The sequence below is a fragment of the Triticum dicoccoides genome, chromosome 4B (genome assembly GCF_002162155.2).
Source record: "Triticum dicoccoides isolate Atlit2015 ecotype Zavitan chromosome 4B, WEW_v2.0, whole genome shotgun sequence".
Taxonomy (NCBI): Eukaryota; Viridiplantae; Streptophyta; class Magnoliopsida; order Poales; family Poaceae; genus Triticum; species Triticum dicoccoides.
Window position 1 is genome coordinate 150,678,288 of NC_041387.1, and position 8,055 is coordinate 150,686,342.

At 52.5% G+C, this 8,055-nt stretch overlaps 1 long non-coding RNA gene across 1 annotated transcript; it reads right to left on the minus strand.

Moving 5' to 3' along the window:
- Positions 1-4,916: 4,916 nt before the first annotated feature.
- Positions 4,917-6,121, minus strand: LOC119295537. Its single transcript, XR_005144084.1, has 2 exons — positions 5,651-6,121; positions 4,917-5,542 (listed from the first exon to the last, which is right to left on the minus strand). It is a non-coding gene; the product is annotated as an uncharacterized LOC119295537 (long non-coding RNA).
- Between the last annotated feature and the right edge of the window lie 1,934 nt (positions 6,122-8,055).

Here is an 8,055-nt window from a genome sequence, read left to right on the forward strand (position 1 = left end):
TCAGGCAAGTGAACTTTGTATCGAAAAAAACTGCACACTATGTTTTTTGGTACTATTTTCGCTCTAGTATTTTAGCCGTTTATCGGAACGATGCGTGTAATATACCGATGAGAAGTTATGGATTAGGCGCAACTTCGCCATGCTGAACATTTTTCGAGATTCATCATAGTTTAAGAGCGGTTTCGAAAATTGTGCGGCTCATGACGAATGTCAGCGAGCGTTTTTTCGCATTTTCTTCTAATCCGCTCATTGGAATGAAGCAAATGATATAACATTGGAAAGATATCGTCGATGTGCATCTTTTTCATATCTATTATTTTCTCTAATTCGTTGCGGTTTAAGAGCAGTTTCAAATTTACTAAATCGCGAAATTGTGTTTTCATTTTTTTTTTGATTTTTTCGGTACTATTTTTGCTCCAGTTTTTTAACCATTTGTTGAAACGAGGCGTGCGATATGCCGTTGTAAAGATACAGACGAGGCACAACTTTCATATGTTGAAATATTTTTGAGATTCCTTACGGTTTTAAGTTAATTTTGAAAAGCATGGAGCGGACGACGAGTGACAGCGGCCGTTTTTCATGAAATTTTTACAAACCGCTGGCCGAAATGATTCAAATGATACACCATTGGAAAGATATCGACGAGGCGCAACTTCTTCATGTAGAATACTCTCTCTAATTCTTTACGGTTTAAGAGAAATTTCGAATTTATCGAAATGCGGACACTGTGTTTTCGCGACCCAAAATCGTCATATATACTGCATGAGGCAGAAAAATGCACTGCTTTCCGACCAAAAACCGCACTGCATCACACCGACAAGTGCACTGCATTATTTCTTTTTTGTGGGACATATATTTTCCCATACATCACACCGACAAGGGTCTTCGCATTTGACTCGACGAGTGCGAAGGGTAAGGAAGCTAGCCGAGCCTAGGAGGATTCGCTTAGGTAGCTGGAACGTAGGGTCTCTGACAAGGAAGCTTCGGGAGCTAGTTGATGCAGCAGTGAGGAGAGGTGTTGATATCCTTTGCGTCCAAGAAACCAAATGGAGAGGACAGAAGGCGAAGGAGGTGGAGGATACCGGCTTCAAGCTGTGGTACACGGGGACGGCTGCAAACAGAAATGGCGTAGGCATCTTGATCAACAAGAGCCTCAAGTATGGAGTGGTAGACGTCAGGAGACGTGGGGACCGGATTATCCTGGTCAAGCTGGTAGCTGAGGACTTGGTTCTCAATGTTATCAGCGCATATGCCCCGCAAGTAGGCCACAATGAGAACACCAAGAGGGAGTTCTGGGAAGGCTTGGAAGACATGGTTAGGAGTGTACCGATTGGTGAGAAGCTCTTCATAGGAGGAGACCTCAATGGCCACGTGGGTACATCTAACACAGGTTTTGAAGGGGCGCATGGGGGCTTTGGCTATGGAATCAGGAATCAAGAAGGAGAAGATGTCTTATGCTTTGCTCTAGCCTACAACATGATTGTAGCTAACACCCTCTTTAGAAAGAGAGAATCACATCTGGTGACTTTTAGTAGTGGCCAACACACTAGCCAGATTGATTTCATCCTCTCGAGAAGAGAAGATAGGCGTGCGTGCCTAGACTGTAAGGTGATACCTGGGGAGAGTGTTGTACCCCAGCATAAGCTGGTGGTTGCTGACTTCCGCTTTCGGATTCGTGTCCAGCGGGATAAGCGTGCCAAGGTCGCTAGAACGAAGTGGTGGAAGCTCAAGGGGGAGGTAGCTCAGGTGTTCAAGGAGAGGGTATTTAAGGAGGGCCCTTGGGAGGAAGGAGGGGATGCGGACAATGTGTGGATGAAGATGGCGACTTGCATTCGTAAGGTGGCCTCGGAGGAGTTTGGAGTGTCCAGGGGAAGGAGAAGCGAAGATAAGGATACCTGGTGGTGGAATGATGATGTCCAGAAGGCGCTTAAAGAGAAGAAAGATTGCTTCAGATGCCTATACCTGGATAGGAGTGCAGACAACATAGAGAAGTACAAGATGGCGAAGAAGGCCGCAAAGCGAGCTGTTGGTGAAGCAAGGGGTCGGGCATATGAGGACCTCTACCAACGGTTAGGCACGAAGGAAGGTGAAAGGGACATCTATAAGATGGCTAAGATCCGGGAGAGGAAGACGAGGGATATTGGCCAAGTCAAATGCATCAAGGACGGAGCAGGCCAACTCTTGGTGAAGGACAAAGAGATTAAGCATAGATGGCGGGAGTACTTCGACAAGCTGTTCAATGAGGAGAATGAGAGTTCTACCATTGAACTGAATGACTCCTTTGATGAGACCAGCATGCGTTTTGTGTGGCGCATCCAGGAGTCTGAGGTGAAGGAGGCTTTAAAAAGGATGAAAGGAGACAAGGCGATGGGCCCTGATTGTATCCCCATTGAGGTGTGGAAAGGTCTCGGGGACATAGCGATAGTATGGCTAACCAAGCTTTTCAACCTCATTTTTCGGGCAAACAAGATGCCAGAAGAATGGAGGCGGAGTATATTAGTACCAATCTTCAAGAACAAGGGAGATGTTCAGAGTTGTACTAATTACCGTGGAATTAAGCTGATGAGCCATACAATGAAGCTATGGGAGAGAGTCATTGAGCACCGCTTAAGAAGAATGACAAGCGTGACCAAAAATCAGTTTGGTTTCATGCCTGGGAGGTCGACCATGGAAGCCATTTTCTTGGTATGACAACTTATGGAGAGATATAGGGAGCATAAGAAGGACTTGCATATGGTGTTCATTGACTTGGAGAAGGCCTATGATAAGATACCGCGGAATGTCATGTGGTGGGCCTTGGAGAAACACAAAGTCCCAGCAAAGTACATTACCCTCATCAAGGACATGTACAATAATGTTGTGACAAGTGTTCGAACAAGTGATGTCGACACCGATGACTTCCCGATTAAGATAGGACTGCATCAGGGGTCAGCTTTGAGCCCTTATCTTTTTGCATTGGTGATGGATGAGGTCACAAGGGGTATACAAGGAGATATCCCATGGTGTATGCTCTTTGCGGATGATGTGGTGCTAGTTGACGATAGTCGGACGGGGGTAAATAGGAAGTTAGAGTTATGGAGACAAACCTTGGAATCGAAAGGGTTTAGGCTTAGTAGAACTAAAACCGAGTACATGATGTGCGGTTTTAGTACTACTAGCTGTGAGGAGGAGGAGGTTAGCCTTGATGGCCAGGTGGTACCTCGGAAGGACACCTTTCGGTATTTGGGGTCAATGTTGCAGGAGGATGGGGGTATTGATGAAGATGTGAACCATCGAATCAAAGCCGGATGGATGAAGTGGCGCCAAGCTTCTGGCATTCTCTGTGACAAGAGAGTGCCACAAAAGCTAAAAGGCAAGTTCTACAGGACGGCGGTTCGACCCGCAATGTTGTATGGCGCGGAGTGTTGGCCGACTAAAAGGCGACATGTTCAACAGTTAGGTGTGGCGGAGATGCGTATGTTGAGATGGATGTGTGGCCACACGATGAAGGATCAAGTCCGGAATGATGATATACGAGATAGAGTTGGGGTAGCACCAATTGAGGAGAAGCTTGTCCAACATCGTTTGAGATGGTTTGGGCATATTCAGCGCAGGCCTCCAGAAGCTCCAGTGCATAGCGGACGGCTAAAGCGTGCGGAGAATGTCAAGAGAGGGCGGGGTCGACCGATTTTGACATGGGAGGAGTCCGTTAAGAGAGACCTGAAGGATTGGAGTATCGACAAAGAGCTAGCTATGGACACGGGTGCGTGGAAGCTTGCTATCCATGTGCCAGAGCCATGAGTTGGTTGCGAGATCTTATGGGTTTCACCTCTAGCCTACCCCAACTTGCTTGGGACTAAAGGCTTTGTTGTTGTTGTTTGTTGTTGTTGTTATATATTTTCCCATACGAGTTTTTTTGTCTTTTTTTCAACTTTCTTTTATGTACAAGAGTGGATCGCAAAGACAAGGGCAAGTGAGCCGCGACATATATCAAAGTGAACCGCATTACCATGTTTTTTCGCTAATTTTTTTTGCATTTTCATGTTGGGGGCAAGTGAACAACATCACTCTTAAAAGTGAACCACATCCGAGGACCAAACGCACTACAAAATGAACCACACATTTTTTGTTTTCTTTTTAATTCTAGGAATTCTTCCGCATTGCGAGGACGAGGCGAGTAAACCACAAGGACAAGACGAGTGAACCACACTGTTTTTTGCTTGGTTTCTTCCATAGTGTGTACCCTAAAATTTAACCTTGTGTTGTGGTTTCACATGGGCACCCCTCAATTTGTTTAAGTGCATGCAGACTACATGATCAAGATTAGTGTACTACATGATCAAGGTTAGTGTACTGCATCATGTGTTTCCTCGTTTTCTAAAAAAATAAGAAGTGAATTTGCATCCAAGTCAACCATAATTTTTTTTAAGTTAACTAAGGGAAACACAGGAAAATGAATAGTAGCACATGGCAAAATGACGGGGGCAGGGCAACACGGTTCGAGCAGCGGCTGGCCTCAATATCAAGCAGCCTGTTTGTATTCAGCTACCTCAACACACGACGCACGACAGTGATGGCAACAACTACTCCTCATTCAAAGGGATATGGCTACCAGTTGCTTCTAGAGGACACCCAGGAGAGCTGTTCGCCCAGGATCTTCATATGGTGCACTCGTTCGAGTGCTGTAGCGCCCAGGAGAGCAAAATACATCTTCACAGAGGCAGAACAAAGCAAAACTTAACAGTAAAAATGAACTACATGGGTAATTGGGAGTACACTGAACACCGAAAACCTCTGAACTTCGTTGGGAGAACCCAGTCCAGCTGCACGGTTAAGGCATAAAAATACACCAAAACTGCACGGGTCGGCCAACTGCATGTTGTTTTTTGCTGTTGAATTGAACACGTAGTGGCACCAGGCTGCAAAACGGGACGAGATGCCGAAAGTGGTGTTGAAATGCATGATGTGCGGTGCAAACCGAGACACACAGCCATCCAAACTGAACAAAAAAGACAAGAACGGCAAGCTCGGCTGGCCGACAGTCTCTTGCACCCATCTAGTGACGAACTATGCGCCCACTCAAGCGGACTACAGTCCGCAGCAAGCCGAGCTGCAACCTGAGCCGCGACGAGCTGCACGATGAGCCAAAACGAGCTGCACGCGATGCTCCCTGGCGTCTTGATCCTGGGGACTTCGTCGTCGTCACGCATAGGTGCAGCCAGCTGGCTGCACCAATAGGAGTGTCGTACTACGCGCCGTCGGGGGGCGGACTGCGTGTGCGCCAGTGTGCCAGCGAGCCGCACGCTCATGGTCGCCAGACTACACCGGGGGGAGCAAACGCACAGGGAACGGTGACGAACTGCAAGGTTTCCGAGAAAAGGACGTGCTTTGTGTGGTTGTCGAAGAGCAGTCGCTGAGGAGCAGACGATTGCGCACGGGATTTAGGCGACCACCAGACTCGGCAGCGGCCGAGACGACATCGCGCTTCGGGCTCCTCACTGGGTTCTGCATCTGCGGCAGCGGCGACGCCACCCTGGCTTGAGGCAACAGGCCCGACGACCACCTGCAGGGAGTTATGTACTGCTTCAATCACCATCAACGAGATCCATGGCCAGGGGGGCTGGTGGTTGCCGAAGACATGCAACGGAGAACAGGTGATGGTGGATCTCACCTGATTCATGGCGGGACCGGCGCATAGTGGCCGGGGCCTCTCAGATCTCGACGCCGGGGAGGCGGGGCTACTCCGATCCATCTTTGTGGCAGTTCAAATCCGCCACAGCGGCCAGCCCTCCCGTCGTAGCCGTTGCATCTGCCTCTCTCGGCATAGGTTGGTGGAGGCGCTTCCCACGGCGGGTCATTGTGCGGGTCCGCAGCGGCCTGGATCCGGCCCGCCTCATCAACGAGCGACGGGATCGAGCAGTGGGGTGCCACGGTTGGCTGGTGGCCGGTGGGGAAAGAAGGAGTGGAGGCGGGATGCGACGAGAGGAAGGAGGTGGTTGGGGCGGTCGGGTCCGATGCTGCGGGGAGAGGCTTGGGGAGGAGCTGCAGGGGGCTTGGTGGTGGTTCTGTATTAGAGGGAGGTGGTCCGCTGGCCGCCTGGGGGAAGAGGGGGCCGGTGGTTCGACGGTGCAGGGAAGAGTTGTAGCTAAGGTGGGTCGGGCTGTTATCAGAATAAGGAAAGTGTTATCAGAATAAGGTCTTCAGGGTGTTATCATAATAGACCCACCCTATTCTGCAACCTCCTCCTCGCTCCCTCCCGGCCTTCTACATCCGGCCGCCGCGCGCCGGTCCGGCTCACAACTGCGACGTCCATCCACCCTAGCGTCCCTTCCCCTGTCATGTCCAACCTTCTACCTCTGGCCGACGCGCGCCGCTTGGGCTCCCGCCATCGCGCCGCCCCTCCACCTCGGTGTCCTTCCCCAATCCTCCTGACCATCTACCTCCGGCAATGCGCCGCACGCCACTTGGGGCCCCGCCGCCGTGTCGCGCATCCACCCCGGCGTCCCTACCACAATCCTCTCGAGCATCTACCTCCATCCGCCATGCGCTTCTCGGGCTCCCACCACCATCGCCAGGAATCCCCACACGCTGGTGCCTGTAGCAGGTCTTCGCTGCACGCTAGTCGTGTGCTCCAGTGCAAGCTCTTCGAGAAGCACAAATTTGGAGGAAGGGGGCGCTCTGGATCGATGGCGGTGGCTGCTGCCAGGAGCTCACCTCCTATCTGCTCCACAATGAACGGATCCAGCCCATGGGCTACCCCATCGACGCCTCACCACCGCCATCCTGCTTCCCGTCGAGGAGGAGGAGGATGACAAGGGCCTGATTGTCAATGGATTCACCCCAGGTACTCGGAGGTTAGCCTCTCGACACTCAGTAGATAGCCATCGATGTCCCCACTTCCCCGTCGGTGACAGATCCACCCCAGATGCTAGGCAGTTAGCCGCCAACACTCAGGCGGTTAGCCCCCTTCCTGCCCTGCTTCTTCAACAAACCACGGCCCCTGACGTCACCTGCCGTCGAACACCCCCATCTCCAACCGAGTCAGTGCATGCCTGCCCCAACTCTGCACCCACCTCAGCTCCGTCCCGGCACCACACACGCTGATTGCACTGGCTCATAGTCACCGGCCCACGTGGCCCTGCCAGATGAGACGCGACCCGCCGCACGCCACCATATCTGTAACGCCCCGAATTCGATGCGCCAGGTGTCTGCCAGTTATTCGCTGTCGTTGCCATGTCATTTGCTTGCGTGTTGCATTTTATCATGTCATCATGTGCATTTCATTTTGCATACGTGTTCGTCTCATGCATCCGAGCCTTTTCCCCGTTGTCCATTTTGCGATTCGGCGCCCCTATGCCCTCCGGCGTTCCCCTTTCGTCTCTCATTATGAGTGGGTGTTAAACGTTCTCGGAATGGACCGAGGCTTTCCAAGTGGCCTTGGTATACCACCGGTAGACCGCCTGTCAAGTTTCGTGCCATTTGGAGGTCGTTTGGTACTCCAACGGTTAACCGGATAACCGCAAAAGCCTCTTTCTCTTTGCAGCCCAACACCCTTCCAAAGTGGCCCAAAGCCCAACTAAACCCCCTCCATGCTCTCGGTCGTTCGATCACGATCATGTGGGCGAAAACCGCTCCTCATTTGGACTCTCCTAGCTCCCTCTATCTATAAATATGTGCATCTCCCCCGAAATCCCGGGTCCAAACCCTAGCCCCTTCTTCCTCCGCGCGCCGGACACGTCCGCCAGGCGCCGGACATGTCCAGCCGCCGCCCCCTCCGCGAATCGCGTCGTGCCACGTGGCAGCCACTGCCGCCCCGCACCGCCAGCCCGCCCGGGCCCGTGGCTGGCCCGCGCGAGCCCATCTGGCCGCGCCGCCCGGCCCGCGCGTCCTCCGCCGCGCCCCTTCTCGCCCCATGCCGGCGCCCCTCCACCGCCTCGTCGGCCGGAGCCGCCGGTGGCTGCGCTCGCCGCCGCCAACGACCATCGTCGCCGCCGCGGGAGCCGCCCCGCGCCCTGCGCCTCCCCGGCCCCTCCGCGACCCCCGGAGCCCCGCGCCTCTCCCACCGTCCGCCTCGTC